Raw genomic sequence first — 17,771 nt, 5'->3', positions numbered from 1 at the left:
TCTTTAATCTGCTGCTGTCTATTTTTGGAATATTTGAAAGAGGCCATTTTCTCCCCTCTCCGCTCCATCTTTATGTTTTCAGAGATTTCTCCGCGGGTCTCCCCCCTGCAGTGCGCGCGCGGGATGCGGGCATCGTAGGATATTAAAGCCTCTCGATGGAAGACATCTTCCAGCGAGCTGCTGCTGCTGCTGCTGAGAGAGAAGAAGAAGAAGAAGAAGAAGGAGAAGAAGAAGGAGAAGGAGAAGAAGGAGAAGGAGAAGAAGGAGAAGGAGAAGGAGAAGGAGTGAAGCTCGTGCCCTTCCGCACCGAGAGAGGGACGCTGTTTTTACGCATGCGGATCTGAGGCACCGGGAAACACGCTCCGGAACCGAGCCTTGCTGCACCAGACCCCGGGCGGCGGGGAGCGTTTGGACCTGAGGTGGTGATGGAGTCCAGGAGGAGAGTCCATTCATCTCAAGGTAGTGCCCCCCCCCCCCCACACACACGCAATCTCAATCTGTATTCATTCACACGCACATGAAACACCCTCAGGGACCAAAGCGCTGTACAGGCAACACATACAATATACACAATCACACAATAGAAGCACAACAACACAACAATAACAACATCTAGAAACCTATAACAGATATAGAAATGTCAACATGTAATATTCAACTAGTATCCTGTGAAGCCAGCGCAAAGAGGCGAGATGTGGGCGTTAAAGCAGGGGTGTGTGGCTCTATGCTTCATATGGCTACATGGTGAATGCATCACACACGCTCGTGCACGTGGGAGTGTGTGTGTTGCAGAGCTTCCATTTTGGAGCTAAAATGGATGCTGGCGCGCATTTCTCCGGCCTTTTCTTATATAACCCCGGAGGCTGCAGTGTGTAGCATGTTTACTCCCTCTCTCTCTGCACGGGAGGGCCTGCAGAGTGAAACGGAAGGGAAGTGAAACGCAGAGCAGTGCGTGTTATCGTGCTGTGAGGGAATGCATCTCATGCACGATGCTGTCAGGGCAGCAAGACCTCTGATCGTGTGTTGGAGTAAAGGTGATACTCAGTGTGTAAGCACATCTTTGAGGTGATAGCTGCACGTGCATCTCGGACCAGGGCTTCATCTCACACACACTTAGTACTGTATTATATTGATATCCAGCAGCAGATATACAGTCCTTACAATGAGCTCCATCTCCAGCAACAACACATGTGCAGAAATGTGTGTGTGTGTGTGTGTGTGTGTGTGTGTGTGTGTGTGTGTGTGTGTGTGTGTGTGTGTGTGTGTGTGTGTGTGTGTGTGTGTGTGTGTGTGTGTGTGTGTGTGTGTGTGTGTGTGTGTGTGTGTGTGTGTGTGTGTGTGTGTGTGTGTGTGTGTGTGTGTGTGTGTGTATTCATGTGTGTGTATATGTATATATGTCAATCAACAAGTAAAGCAGATTAATAATAATAATGATAATTATTCATAGATTATAAATAACTCCTTTGGGACAAGGGGGTGAGATTAAATAAATGACTTCTTCTCACTCCTTTTCGAACACTAGATGTGGGACTGTTTATTTTGCTAATGATGATGTTGTTGTTGTTGTTGTTGTTGTAAATGTCACTTTGTTTTGTTTTCTCTTACATGACTATGCACTGCAACATTTTTTGTTTTGTAATTGTTTATTTTCCTTGTTCGAAATGCATTTATCAAACAATCAACCAATGTGTAGAAATACACTGTTACACTAGATCTGACCGAGTTCTGAATATTACCGCGGTAGAAAAAGCATCAAAATATACTTCTGTTTGATGTCATTTAAAGCTGAGCTCGAGTTTCTTTATACTGTCAGGTTTCTTCATTTAAAGCATTTGCATTAATAAAACACCACTTATTTCGAGCTATTTTCCAAAAACCCGATGGAGCAGATGCTTGTTGTCGAGGGAACCGGAAGGAACCCGTGCGCAGCTTACTTCCTGGTTTTAGGACGCGGCACTCCAGAAATCATATTCTCTGCAAGCTCTTACGGCGCCGCGTGAAATGAAGTCGCTTCCAAACCCCTGATTTGCTGCTATTGTGTGGAACGGCCCGTCCACACGGCGGCGTCTGCCCGTTCAAAGTGAATGGGGTGACGTCGCGCTTTGCCGAACTGCATTGTGGGAGCATTGCTTCGCTTCAAAAGTTGAGCAATGTTCAACTTTTGAAGCTTCGATGGAAGCGTCAGCCAATCAAATCATATGCCAGTACGAGCTCTAGCCAATCAAACCGTGTGCTTGTGTGTCCGGGGCGGGAGAGTCATGTGATTGGTTGTTGGTCGAGTTTCAGACCCGCCCGCCGGCAAGCTTCAACGCACGCCGCCGTGTGGACGCCGCGTGGACGCCGCGTGGACGCCACGTGGCCGCCGCGTGGACGCCGCGTGGCCGCCGCGTGGACGCCGCGTGGCCGCCGCGTGGACGCCGCGTGGCCGCCGCGTGGCCGCCGCGTGGCCGCCGCGTGGCTGCCGTGTGGACGCCGTGTGGAAGCTGCGTAACGGTCCATCCACACAGCGGCGTGCGTTGACGCTTGGCGGTGGGCGTGTCTGAAGCTTGGGAGTTTATGCGAGCAACGAGACCAACAACCAATCACATGAATCTCCCGTGCAAATCAAATCAAGTTTTATTTATAGCACATTTATGAACCCTGTGTGGTGGAGCCAAAGTGCTGTACATATAATAAAACTAGCCTGCAGTAGAGACGCTTTACAGCAAATACAACAACACAGATTGTTCAGAATATCATATAATATAAAATCCCCAAACAGGCGAAAACCTACCAGTTCCACCCCCTGCCTCCATGCCTCGCTCCTCCCTCCATGCCTCGCTCCTCCGGTCTGTATCCCGCTAGATGAACAGAGACTGATCATCAGCACCGGGTGATTCACGACCGCGATGATGAATTTTCCCTCCATGTTTTTGAATATGAGGAAATGACCCGCGTCGTCTCTCCCAGCAGACACGCGGTTTGATTGGCTCGCGCTTGTACTGGCAGATTTGCATAAACGGGATTTCATTGGCTGACACTTCTGCCGAGGCGCCAAAAGTTGAACATTGCTCAACTTTTGCAGCGAGCAACGCCAGCAACGTCGCTTCCCACAATGCAGTTCGGCGAAAAGTGACGTCACCCCATTCAAAAGTGAATGGTGAAGCGTCAACGCACGCCGCCGTGTGGACGCGGCGTGAGAGTCAAAGTCACCTTTATTGTCAATCTCAAAATATGCTTGTACACACAGACAGATCGAAATACTGCCTCCTCCAGTCCAGAGGTATAAAACACTCACACATTAAAATACAAGAACACTCAATATTTACAAAAAAAACACAAAATATCCGTTTACTTCAAGATTCAAGGTTAGTTTATTTGTAAAGCACATTCAAAGAGCTTCACAGGCATTTAACACATTATAGTTCAAAACAAACACAAAAAAAGACGATTCATAAAAGCGATAAAGTTCTGCCTGCAGCTCAAAGTGCATCTCAGGACAGGCTGCATTCCAAAGAAAGCGTTTCAACGTAAGTTACTTCTGACTCGAATAAAAGAAACGAGACCTCTGGCTCGAACACTGAGCATCTTTTCACATTGGTCTTTGTTTCTACCTGAGAAGTGTGTGATGTGTCCTTATGTGTGTCCTTACTGGTCTGTGCTTCGTTTTTCGGTTACCCTCCATGTCTGCTCGTGTTGTCTGTGTTCATGTTTCTGTGGTCTTCATCTGAACCTCTGATCTTCCTTGAAGCCCTGCTCCGTGATTAACGAAGTGCGCCTCCTTCCTCTCCTCTCACAGATTCCTCCTGAAGTGCGAGACTCTCTGCTGCGTCTCGAGTCTCTTCCTCCCGACCCTCAGCGGACCCTCCTCCCAAAGCATCATGGGTACCGTGCTCTCTCTGTCGTCGCCCAGCTACCGGAAGGCGGCGCTGTTCGATGACGGCCCGGCGACGGTCGGGACACTACACCGCGGTGCAGAACAGCAAAAACGCCAAAGACGCCAAGGACAACGCCGGGAAGTCCTTCAAACGGCCGTCCATCATCAGCGTCCTGCCGTGGAAGCGCATCGTGGCGGTGTCGGCGAAAAGGAAGGAATCGAAAAAGCTGCAGGCGGAGGGCGGAGACAGCGGGAAAGGAAACTCTCCGGACGCCGCGATCCCCGTGAGTTCGGCGTCTCATAGCCTGAAGCTCAAGAAATCCCAGTCGTGCGCGAATCTGTCCTTGTTTTCCTCCGGCTCGGACGCAACGGCGAGCTCCACCGTCGCCAACGTTAAAGTCAAAGTCGCCCACCTGCCAGTTTCTAAAACCCTCGCCAACGTCAACCTAGCCTCCAGGAAGAGTTCCCACGCCGGGGTCCAGCCCTCCAACGCCACCGGCACGCCCAAACGCGTCATCGTCCAGGTGAGCATTCCGTCAGAAAGAGCTTTTTTAGCGGTGTCTATTTTCCAGATAATCAAATCGAGCTTTAAGAACTTTTTTAAAACGATTTGTGGCCGAAGTGCTGCATGCAATAAAAACACTTTACTGCGATAGCAAACAGAAGACAGTCAATTACAACAGCACAGGGAACGGGCAGGAGTCGTGCTCCGACTGGAAGGCCAGGGAGAAGACGTGAGTCCTCAGTGAGGATAGAAACCCCAGGGTCCGGGCCGACCTCACATGGAGGGGCAGAGTGTTCCAGAGCCTGGGGCCAGCCGCTGCGAAGGCTCCGTGCCCTCAGGTTTGAGCCTGGTCTTAGGCACCACCAGCAGCAGCTGATCGGCCGACCTTAAGGCTCTGGGGTGTAGCGCTGCAGGAGTCCGGCTACACAGGAGGAGCCGGCCCGTTCAGGGCTTTGAAAACAGATACAAGGAGTTTAAAATCTATTCTGGCCTCACTGCACCGGCTTCCAACTCTGAGCCGAACTGGAAGCCGGTGCATTGAGGCCAGAACTGGTGGTCACGCTTTGTATGGCCAGTGAGAAGACGTGCAGCTGCGTTCTGAACTAGCTGCATAATAAATAAATACACGTTATATATTTTGCACCTTTCCTGCTCGGCGCAGCCCAAAGCGCCAAAACGCGTTATTGTCCAATATTTCATCAAAAACAGCTTTTTCTTTGTCTCTATCAAATCAAGTTTTATTTATAGCACATTTATAAGCGATGTCTGGTGGAGCCAAAGTGCTGGACATAAAATACAAACAGCCTACAGTCGAGACGCTTTACAGACACAGATTGTTCAGAATATCAGTTTGAGAAAAAAAACTATTTCCAATCCAACTTCATTCACAGCACGTTTAAACCAAAGTGCTTTCCATCAAGACAAATATAAAAAAGCAGCATAAATACATTTAGACAAAACCAATCGGACGTAAAAGCACGAGACAATGAAACCATACTTATCAACACAGACTGAAAAACAGGATGTGAGAAACATTGTAAAACCCAAGAACATAGAAAATCAAAAGCGCGGGAGAAGCAGGGGTCCTCAAGGAGATTTAAAAACAGGCAAAGTGGGGCTTCTCTGGAGATAAGACGAGAAGCCCTTTATTGATCCCAAGGTGTGAAATGTCTGCGTTGCAGCTTCAAAAGACGAAGCGTGGAACATTAACTTCGTAGAGATGTGAACTTGGAAGCTCAGGAGATTCCTGTAATATGTTTAGCATGCTTCCTTCTCGTCTCTCACTTCTCTCCCCCAGGCGTCCACCAGCGAGTTGATGCGCAGCCTGGGAGAGTTCCTGTGCCGCCGCTGCTACCGTCTGAAGCGCCTGTCTCCCACGGACCCGGTGCTGTGGCTGCGGAGCGTGGACAGGTCTCTGCTCCTCCAGGGCTGGCAGGACCAGGGCTTCATCACCCCGGCCAACGTGGTCTTCCTCTACATGCTGTGCCGCGACGTGGTCTCCTCCGAGGTGGTCTCGGAGCGAGAGCTTCAGGCGTCGCTGCTCACCTGCCTCTACCTGTCCTACTCGTACATGGGCAACGAGATCTCGTACCCTCTGAAGCCCTTCCTGGTGGAGGCGGAGAGGAAGGAGCTCTTCTGGGACCGGTGCCTGGACATCATCGACAGGATGAGCGGGAAGATGCTTCAGATCAACACCGACCCGCACTTCTTCACCCAGGTGTTCTCAGACCTGAAGAACGAGAGCAAGAAGGAGGAGGAGAAGACCAAGCTGCTCATAGGCCTCGACCGATAGGAGGAGGGGAGGAGGGAGGAGGGAGGAGGGATAGAAAGAGGACTGATGCTGCGCCTCTCTCCCTCCGTTGGAACCGGGGTCTCCGTACGTACCGTAGCTCAACAGAGCAGTGGAGCCGTTCCTCGGAGCACTTTGTCGTCCGGCGTCTCTTTAGTTCTCATGCACTAAGTACAGATCGCGTTCACACCGGAACAAGTCCCTGAGGGAGGATGAGGCAAATGAAGCCGCTGACGTCACTTCTTCTTCTTCTGCTTTGGGTTTACTGGCAGGCCGCAACCCACTTCACGGCGTATACTGCCGGAAGTCCCCGGCCGGAAGTCCCCGGAGTTGGGGAAGGCTTCAGTAGAAGCTGCTGGGACTCCCAGCAGCTTCTACTGAAGCCTTCCGAGTAAATCGCCAGAACGCCGACACCTCCTCATCTCCACCGCTCCCATGTTTTATTTTGTGTTGCCAGAAGTTAGTCTCTCTGCGTTTCTGCGCTGGGCTAATGCTAATGCTAATAATGCTAATGCTAATGCTAATAATGCTAATGCGAGGATAATAAAATGGCGGCTTCAGAAAACTTGTTGGGAGTTTTACGGGGCGTGGTTTGCAATCCGCCAGCCAATCAGAAACATAGCTCTTTTCTCACAAAGAGCCCCTCGAAAGTCCCTGCTCTCTAGCATGCTCTCTAGCATGCTAGAGAGCAGGGACTTTCGAGCGGGTAAAAAGGTACTTTTAGTACCGGCTCTTTTTGGTGTGAACGCGATCATGAACTAAGTTCCACGAACCTTTGTGGGGAAAGTCCCGCAGTGTGAACGCGGCTCTTGACTTTATCATGAACCACGTTCCCTCGTGAGCTTCTGGGCACGGTGTCCGGGTGCTGAGCCGCCTGAGCACTACGACAGAGGACAGAGACCTCTTCATCACGTCTTCACCACGTCTTCATCACGTCTACATCACGTCCTCATCACGTCTTCATCACGTCTTCATCACGCCTTCATCCCGTCTTCATCACGTCTTCATCACGTCTACATCACGTCTTCATCACGTCTTCATCACGTCTTCATCACGTCTACATCACGTCTTCATCACGTCTTCATCACGTCTTCACCACGTCTTCATCACGTCTTCATCACGTCCTCATCACGTCTTCATCACGTCTTCATCACGCCTTCATCCCGTCTTCATCACGTCTTCATCACGTCTTCATCACGTCTTCATCACGTCTACATCACGTCTTCATCACGTCTTCATCACGTCTTCATCACGTCTTCACCACGTCTTCATCACGTCTTCATCACGTCTTCATCACGCCTTCATCCCGTCTTCATCACGTCTTCATCACGTCTTCATCACGTCTTCATCACGTCTTCACCACGTCTTCATCACGTCTTCACCACGTCTTCATCACGTCTTCACCACGTCTTCATCACGTCTTCATCACGTCTTCACCACGTCTTCATCACGTCTTCATCACGTCTTCACCACGTCTTCATCACGTCTTCACCACGTCTTCATCACGTCTTCATCACGTCTTCATCACGCCTTCATCCCGTCTTCATCACGTCTTCATCACGTCTTCATCACGTCTTCATCACGTCTTCATCACGTCTTCATCACGTCTTCATCCCGTCTTCATCACGTCTTCATCACGTCTTCATCCCGTCTTCATCACGTCTTCATCACGTCTTCATCACGTCTTCATCACGTCTTCATCACGTCTTCATCACGTCTTCATCACGTCTTCATCACGTCTTCACCACGTCTTCACCACGTCTTCATCACGTCTTCATCACGTCTTCATCACGCCTTCATCCCGTCTTCATCACGTCTTCATCACGTCTTCATCACGTCTTCATCACGTCTTCATCACGCCTTCATCCCGTCTTCATCACGTCTTCATCACGTCTTCATCACGTCTTCATCACGTCTTCATCACGTCTTCATCACGTCTTCATCACGTCTTCATCACGTCTTCATCACGTCTTCATCACGTCTTCATCACGTCTTCATCACGTCTTCATCCCGTCTTCATCACGTCTTCATCACGTCCTCCTCGCACACCGACAACCTGCTTGTTGCCTGCCTCCACGTCCACTCTTTGAACTGAAGCTCGAATCAAACACGACGACCGCAAAGTGGAGCGACTGTGAAACGAAGGCTCTGCATCCGGTGAGTCGATGCTCGCTGGATCGTCTGAGATGTTTGCATGAAGACATTCGGGGGAAATGCAATCGATATTCTGAAGGGGGGTTATGTACTTCCTGTTCCCGCACTTTGTCCTGCCGTCCGTCTGGTGCTGCGAGCGCAGAGAGAGACGGGGAGAACGAGAGACAGATTCAAAGACAGAAACAAACAAAGCAACGAACAAACAAAAGAACGAAGAACCGGACGAAAGAACGATCGAAGGACAGAAACGACCTTCAAACAGAAACGACCTTCAAACAGAAACGACCTTCAAACAGTAACGACCTTCAAACAGAAACGACCTTCAAACAGAAACGACCTTCAAACAGAAACGAAAGAAGGATCGAAAGAATCCAAACAAAGTAACGAATGAACGAGAGACAGATTCAAAGACAGAAAGAAAGATATTCTCTTCACGTTCTTCTTCTTCTTCTTCTTCTTCTTCTTCTTCTTCTTCTTCTTCTTCTTCTTCTTCTTCTTCTTCTTCTTCTTCTTGATCGCTGGAGGACCTTTTCTCCGAGGGTTGATCACGTGTGTCGACCAATGGCTACAGAAGGAAATGACTTTATTCCAGACGTGTAAATGTGACTCTTCCTCTTCCTACAGACTCTCTGATTGGCCCGTCGTCACATGTCTACAGACTCTCTGATTGGCCCGTCGTCACATGTCTACAGACTCTCTGATTGGCCCGTCGTCACATGTCTACAGACTCTCTGATTGGCCCGTCGTCACATGTCTACAGACTGTCTGATTGGCCTGTCGTCACATGTCTACAGACTCTCTGATTGGTCCGTCGTCACATGTCTACAGACTCTGATTGGTCCGTCGTCTACAGACTCTCTGATTGGTCCGTTGTCACATGTCTACAGACTCTCTGATTGGCCCGTCGTCACATGTCTACAGACTCTCTGATTGGCCCGTCGTCACATGTCTACAGACTCTCTGATTGGCCCGTCGTCACATGTCTACAGACTCTCTGATTGGCCCGTCATCACATGTCTACAGACTGTCTGATTGGCCTGTCGTCACATGTCTACAGACTCTCTGATTGGTCCGTCGTCACATGTCTACAGACTCTCTGATTGGCCCGTCGTCACATGTCTACAGACTCTCTGATTGGCCCGTCATCACATGTCTACAGACTGTCTGATTGGCCTGTCGTCACATGTCTACAGACTCTCTGATTGGTCCGTCGTCACATGTCTACAGACTCTCTGATTGGCCCGTCGTCACATGTCTACAGACTCTCTGATTGGCCCGTTGTCACATGTCTACAGACTGTCTGATTGGTCCGTTGTCCACAGACTCTCTGATTGGTCCGTTGTCCACAGTTACTTGCATGTGTGCTTCTTTAGGCTTCCTGTAGCATGCTGCTTTGTGTGCTGAGGCTGAAGCGACTCAGTGGTGCGGCGTCTGGAGAAAGATATCGTCTTAGACACAATGGAAGTCTGAGTTCAGTTTAAAGTCAGCACTTCGTCCCTGATCTGGAGGTCAGTGTGGTTTTGGGGATAAAAGAGTTTTTAAAGTTGTTTTATAACTTAGGCTCAAGGCATTTCAAAGTGCTTTCCACCAATGAAGGACATTAAGAGCATTAGAAAGAAAAGATAATAAAACATTTGATTTGATTTATTTGGAATGTGTAAAACAATCCTGCACTTTTGTTTACATGAGAAATATTATACAATACAAAATCAAGCAGTGTCAAATTGATGCACACAAGTATTACTGATTGTAAGTTGTATATAAACAAAGTATCTACTCAAGTACACATCTGGAAAGGTTGGGAAGAAGTGTGCACTTATTGAATCCCACCCTTCTCCCAAAAACTACATTATTAACATTTGTATTCTTAAAGAAATACAATTTTTCTTGAAAAAACAATCAAAACATAAAACAACAAATACATAAACAGATAAACAAACAAATAAGCAGAGAAATAAACAAACAAATAAGCAGAGAAATAAACAAACAAATAAGCAGAGAAATACATAACAGAGGAAAATGATATTCAAGAAAAGATAAAATAACAAAATTAAACGGCATCTCCTTCAAACCAGCTTTTCAGACTTCCTGGTGAATCTCTGGACTTCAAAGGACTCCAGACCTCCTGAGTATTCCTTCCTGGATTACTAACCCTTACCCCGTGTTCAGATCTGATCCCCTAATCTAACTTTTTCTAAAAATCTCATAATTCAGATTTTCGCTATATTCTGAAATCTCAAAATTCTTACTTTTTTCAAAAAATTCTGTCTTTTTTCTCAGAATCTCAAAATGTTGAGATTTTCTAAAAATCAAAAAATTCTGACTTTCGCAAAATTCTCAAATCTCAAAATGCTGTCCTACTTTAAGACTTCCTTCTCGAGTCTTCGGACTTTCAACCTATTTCTAGTTTCACAGAGTTGGAGCATAATAATAACTGAACGCTGCTCAGGAGATTCCGGGAAGACGTCGTCGCATCACTGAGTCGAACGGAAGCCGAACGACTCTCTTTTCAGTCTCGTCTTCGTCAGATTCACCAAAGAGCCCAAGTCTCTGACAGCTGGACAAGAAAGACTTTTAAAGGAATCGTTAATAGGTTTTCCCCCACAACGTGAACAGATGGAGTCAAAGTGGAGACACACTGAAGTGTCGTGTGCAAAGAGCGAGCTGATATTGAGTCATCGGAACCTCAGTTTTCTGTTTGACCAACACAAGCTCCATTCGATGGGAGAAACACGTAATACATTCCCGTCTTTAACTACATTTTAAATCTTCCCAACCAATCGGATCGTCTCACGTGTTTCTGGACACGTTGTCGATGTTTTAACGTAGAAAAAAAAGAACGTAGCCTCCATGCAGACGACGTGAGAAACATATGCATACATCAGATATCTGGGTATTCAAACGGTACACTCGTAGCACTGTAAAACATGCCTGTCTTTCTTTTCATCATTTGTCGTATTTAGAGTGGGATTTAAAGCAAGACGATTGGTTGGCAGAAAGAAGTCGTAGCGGTTAATTGTGTTATTAAAATTCAGCACTTTGATTTAGGTCGGGATGCTTTCGAGCGACAGAAGGAGAGACGATGTTTTTCTTTGTGTTTTCTCGAGGTTTTTCACAGTTTTTTGCTTCCACCTTCCTGCCGTGCAAGGACACTTAAAAAGGAGGCAAGGACAGGAGGAAAGGAAACGGGACGCGTTCTCTGAATGAACCTTTTTCTTGCTCTGGTCATTCATCACCATGACGACGATCTGTTCAATGTAACGTGTGAAGATAACGATGGTTTCCTTCCTCTTCATCTGTGTCGTCGTGTTTCTGTGGATGTATGGAAGTGAATGTGAGAAATAAGAACCATTGATCTACTGTTACAGGTACTTTATATAAAAACCTTTACAAGCTGCGTGTGTGGGTTCTTTTTAGAGACTTCTACATAGAGACAGTTCCTGGTCTGACCACAGGGGGCAGCACTGAGAGGGTGATTTTAAATCTGGGTTTTTCTATTAAAGGAACCAGAATTATATTTATTATTTATGTTGTTCTTGAGATGCTCCATTTAATAATTAAATAAATAAGAAATAATGTAAAACGTTTTTAGTTGTTTGTAACATGATGAAATATTAAACTATAATATTAAAAATTATAAAAACATAATTCAAAAAATGTGAAAAGAGAACAAATGTTATGTAAATGTAAAAACCATATTGTATAATAATATGGTCCCTGTGTAGCTGTCCATGGTGCTGAAGAGGATACATGTGTGGGGGGGGGGGTGAGTGCGTGTGTGTGGGGGGGTGAGTGTGTGTGTGTATGTGTACATGGTGCTCTCCATGGTGCTGAAAGACTTCTAGCTCTGAGTGTTCAAGGCGTACGGCCCGTCTACACTACAGGCATCAAAGCATCTTGAAGCTGGGCGTGTCTGAGGCTTGGCGGTTTCTCGCGCCCAAGGCGACCAACAACCAATCAGGAATCGCCCGCCCCCGGCATACAAAGCAATAGCAACGTTCAAACGAAGTAAACAGGATATAAAATCCCAGGCGAAAACCTACCAGTTCCACCCCCTGTCTCTGCCCCCTGCCTCTGCCCCCTCCCTCCATGCCCCCTGTCTCTGCCCCCTCCCTCCATGCCCCCTGCCTCTGCCCCCTGCCTCCATGCCCCCTGCCTCTGCCCCCTCCCTCCATGCCCCCTGCCTCTGCCCCCTCCCTCCATGCCCCCTCCCTCCATGCCCCCTGCCTCTGCCCCCTCCCTCCATGCCCCCTCCCTCCATGCCTCCTCCCTCCATGCCCCCTGCCTCCATGCCCCCTGCCTCTGCCCCCTCCCTCCATGCCCCCTGCCTCTGCCCCCTCCCTCCATGCCCCCTGCCTCTGCCCCCTCCCTCCATGCCTCCTCCCTCCATGCCTCCTCCCTCCATGCCCCCTCCCTCCATGCCTCCTCCCTCCATGCCCCCTGCCTCCATGCCCCCTCCTTCCATGCCCCCTCCCTCCATGCCCCCTCCCTCCATGCCTCCTCCCTCCATGCCTCCTCCCTCCATGCCCCTCCCTCCCATGCCCCCTCCCTCCATGCCTCCTCCCTCCATGCCTCCTCCCTCCATGCCCCCTGCCTCTGCCCCCTCCCTCCATGCCCCCTCCCTCCATGCCCCCTGCCTCTGCCCCCTCCCTCCATGCCCCCTGCCTCTGCCCCCTCCCTCCATGCCCCCTCCCTCCATGCCCCCTGCCTCTGCCCCCTCCCTCCATGCCCCCTGCCTCTGCCCCCTCCCTCCATGCCCCCTGTCTCTGCCCCCTCCCTCCATGCCTCCTCCCTCCATGCCCCCTCCCTCCATGCCCCCTGCCTCTGCCCCCTCCCTCCATGCCCCCTCCCTCCATGCCCCCTGTCTCTGCCCCCTCCCTCCATGCCCCCTCCCTCCATGCCCCCTGCCTCTGCCCCCTCCCTCCATGCCCCCTCCCTCCATGCCCCCTGCCTCTGCCCCCTCCCTCCATGCCCCCTCCCTCCATACCCCCTGCCTCTGCCCCCTCCCTCCATGCCCCTCCCTCCATACCCCCTGCCTCTGCCCCCTCCCTCCATGCCTCGCTCCTCCGGCCTGTGTCCCGGTAGAGGAACAGAGACGGATCAAACAGCACCGGGTGATTCACTACCGCTCCATGTTTTTGAATATGAGGAAATGACCTGCTAGTCTCTCCCAGCTTACACGCGGTTTGATTGGCTAGCGCTTGTACTGTCAGATTTGCATACGCATGATTTGATTGGCTGAGGCCAAGCATCGAGCCTCAAAAGTTGAACATTGCTCAACTGTTGATGCTCGCGATGCAAAGCCACGCTCCGCTCCCCACGATGCAGTTCGGCGAAGATTCAAAATCAACTACGTCACCCCATTCAAGTGAATGGGCGAAGCGTTGAAAGCATTTTTCGATGCCTGTAGTGCAGACGGGCCGTTATCATATCGCCGGTCTAAAAATGTACATTAACACGATTTACTTTCCCTTGCTTTTGATTGATCTTATAATCAGTGTTGCAGATCAGTATCTGGACTGATGCATTAAAGTAAAGCCTGAGTCCTCTTCAAGGTCACTTCTGATTGGTTCATGTACTGATGCAGAGAGACAGAGGGCGTTTCTCCATGTCGAGGAAGGATGCTCCAGAGCCACTATTTCAAGCATACTACGTTATCGAGTGCTGCAGAAGGACTGTTCCAATGTCCAGCATACTTGGAATTCTACCGAGCCCGGCGTACTTCGTTGCGTGAAATTTCGAGGCTGCACATGTGTAGACTCCGCGGTCTTAAAATCCCCACAATGCTTTGCGCACGGACCAATTTCGGAAATCGCGCTCCATTTAAGGCGGGGCCTCTCATATGACGCACACCTGTTAGCCTGTTCCACCGTTCTTCGTTTTCCGAGGCTAGGAAGGATTCTTGACTCGCTTCTGAAGGACCTGACTCGGAGGGACATGTCCTTCCAAGGAAGCGTCCTCGACATTGAGAAACACCCAGAGTTTCGGCAGAGGAGCTGTCCGTGGTGCTGAAGCAGAGCCCGTTTCAGCCCCTGATGGGAAGTCTTTTGATTATATCATGATGAGTAATATTAGGAACCTCCTGATCAATACTCAGCGTCTTCACATCGTGACATAATAAACATATATTTGACTTTTTCAACCCAACAATCTGACAGAATATCTCGACAAAAAAAGGTTATGACTAATAGTCAAAATAATTTCGCACCTCAACACTTTGACTGCTAATCTCATATTGAACTTAAAGGTCACCATCGTGCTCTGTGGAGGCAGCAGCAGAGCTCTCAGACACAAATATATAAAAACACGTCTGGAGTGTTTTGCTCAGAACACCAAACAGATCATTCTAGCCGCGCCTCGTGTCCCTCTGTTCCACTTCCTGTTTCTAAAGTGCTGATTCGGGGATAAAGCTTTAAAGAGGAGGGGGCGGAGCTTATGCGGGACCCGGCAGCTACCGTCTAAACTAAACGCTGCCGTGATGAAGCTCCATATCATGGATTATCAAGGCTCTGAAACAGTCTGGAGCTCAAAGGCTTTCTCTCTCCCGGTTACACCACGAGGTGAGTTCCTTTCTACTTCCTGCTTCTTCACACACATGCTCTGCAGCACAGGTTAGCTCTGAGTGTTAGCGATGCTAATGTGAACACCGACCATATTACGTCCAAAACAGTCGGGCTTTGTTTCTGATAGCAGCTTTCTGATTGGCCCGTGGGTCCACCTTTCAGATGTTACGTCATATCGGACGCAAATCAATCAATCAATGTTTATTTATAGCCTATCAGTATGACAATACGACACCCTCTGTCCTCAGACCCTCTGTCCTCAGACCCTCTGTCTTCAGACCCTCTGTCCTCAGACCCTCTGTCCTTAGACCCTCTGTCCTTAGACCCTCTGTCCTCAGACCCTCTGTCCTTAGACCCTCTGTCCTCAGACCCTCTGTCCTCAGACCCTCTGTCCTCAGACCCTCTGTCCTCAGACCCTCTGTCTTCAGACCCTCTGTCCTCAGACCCTCTGTCCTCAGACCCTCTGTCCTTAGACCCTCTGTCCCAGACCTCTGTCTTCAGACCCTCTGTCCTTAGACCCTCTGTCCTAGACCCTCTGTCCTCAGACCGCTGTCCTTAGACCTCTGTCCTTAGACCCTTGATCCCTCTTCCTAGACCCTCTGTCCTTAGACCCTGGCCTGTAGCCCTCGACCCTCTGTCCTTAGACCCTCTGTCGCCTCAGACCCTCTGTCCTTAGACCCTCTGTCTTCAGACCCTCTGTCCTTAGACCCTCTGTCTTCAGACCCTCTGTCCTTAGACCCTCTGTCTTCAGACCCTCTGTCCTTAGACCCTCTGTCCTAGACCCTCTGTCCTTAGACCCTCTGTCCTTAGACCCTCTGTCCTTAGACCCTCTGTCCTCAGACCCTCTGACCTTAGACCCTCTGTCCTCAGACCCTCTGTCCTTAGACCCTCTGTCCTCAGACCCTCAGTCCTTAGACCCTCTGTCCTCAGACCCTCTGTCCTCAGACCCTCTGTCCTTAGACCCTCTGTCCAATACGACTTGCCATTACTTTCACTTATTATCTCATTATTTAGATTTCTACGTGAATGTTGTTTTACTTTTTCATTACTTTGACAAAATATTGACGTTATATTTAGACTTAAATGATGAAAAACAACACATTAAAGCACCAACATCACCAGGTGAGTGATAGTAGACCAATGACGTCATCATAGACATGTTTAAATAATGAGAGAAAGTGAAAATATTGAGATGTTTTTTTTCATTATTTTTGAGATAATCAGCCGAATTATTAAAATACGAAGTCAAAAATATTATAAAGTTTCATTATTTTGTGATAATCATTGAACCTTTTGTCCAAATAAGATAATACATTACAGAATTAGTCATAATATTGACTTTGTTTCTCGTTATTTTGACTTGATGATAAAAACCAACAGAGAGCTCCAACAGGTAGATTAGTGACGTCACCTGTACTGTATCACGTGCGTTTGCCTCCATTGATGCCTCTCCGCGCTGTGACGTCATCCTCATGTTTCTCTCTGTTATCTGCCACGTGAGGCTCAGCCCGTGCACGCGAGCTAATCACACCACTTCCGCTCCCGGCAGCCAATCAGATGTCTGTGCGCCGCGGCTTATAAACCGCTCATCGTCTCCTCCTCTCTCGTCTCCTCGCCTCCTCTTCTCTTCTCCTGCCTTCAACACAGACCTGATCCTCGGACAAACTGAACCATGGCGGCCCGGGTAAGAAAACACATCGTGATTATTATATGTATTTATCCCGATATTAGTCACAAAATGGTGTCCGTGCTAAAGGGGACAAAGAAGGGGAAATGGCGTAGAAGCACCGAGAGATTTCGGGCTGATCCTCCTGATGGGGGATTTATATGTTCCGCTTTATGGAGGTCTCCCACTCTGCTTTTCCTCCCGACATGTCGCAGCTTTTCCTCCCGACATGTCGCAGCTTTTCCTCCCGACATGTCGCAGCTTTTCCTCCCGACATGTCGCAGCTTTATGTCAGCAGTATGTGTTCTGTGCACCTTATCCTGCTGCTCGTCTGCTCTGCGTTAATCTCTGCGGCGGCTGCGTGCCCTTGAGCCACCGGCAACGCTTCTATATTTAACGAGCTTTGCATCTGAAATAAATAAACGAGAAGACGTTTTAAAGTGCGTGTGTGTGTGCGTGTGTGTGTGTGTGTGTGCGTGTGTGTGCGTGTGTGATTTCCACCGTGTGAGACAGACATCTGCGGGATTTGCGGTGCAGAATGCGCGTGTTTGGAGGCTGGTAGATGCTTGCAGATTTATTTCACGGTGCTGCACAGGGAGGTGTGTGCGCGTGCCTGCGGGGGTGTGTGTGTGTGTGTGTGTGTGTGTGTGTGTGCGCGTGCTCAAACCCTGCGGGAGAGGACACGCAGCTTCATTTAACAGCATGCATGTGTCAGAGTAGCGGAACTAAATGCATGTTTGTATCTTGCTAATCGAATACATCATATTCCATGTACTTGTACACGGACTCTTCTCTCTCGTGTATCCGGTCTGTTCTCAGTCCTGTGTGTTCGCGTTGCTCTGCTGCAGGAGCTCTTCGGTTTGTCCCTGACATGTCTCTGCAGCTGCTGAGCTCATGGGGAGAGACCTGACGCACGCGCGCCATGTGATTTATGCGTCATGATGTTTATACTCTCCCGGTGGAAGAGGCAGAGACTCGGTAACGATCCCGTGGAGGGACGAGTCGCTCTTGTTTACAGACACAGCCGATGAGCAGCGCGTGAGGCAGGACGCACGCGTTGAGGTCAACACGTGACATGAAGATGAATATGTGATATACATTTATGAGACGAGTCTGAACGAGTTTGCATTCTGATCGACATGTATTAAAGATGTATAGGGTTCTCAATGAACATCCTGTTTCCTCCAACAGTGCGACTTGGATTAGATCAGAGCTCTGATGTCCGTGCAGTACATCTG

General features: G+C 49.1%; 1 pseudogene; it reads left to right on the top strand.

The window, feature by feature from the left end:
• Nucleotides 1-6: 6 nt before the first annotated feature.
• LOC117442011 (cyclin-dependent kinase 5 activator 1-like) lies at nucleotides 7-11,701 on the top strand (annotated as a pseudogene).
• Nucleotides 11,702-17,771: the final 6,070 nt, after the last annotated feature.

This window comes from Pseudochaenichthys georgianus, unplaced genomic scaffold (genome assembly GCF_902827115.2).
Source record: "Pseudochaenichthys georgianus unplaced genomic scaffold, fPseGeo1.2 scaffold_2310_arrow_ctg1, whole genome shotgun sequence".
Lineage (NCBI taxonomy): Eukaryota > Metazoa > Chordata > Actinopteri > Perciformes > Channichthyidae > Pseudochaenichthys > Pseudochaenichthys georgianus.
This window is presented reverse-complemented; position numbering and strand designations above follow the sequence as displayed.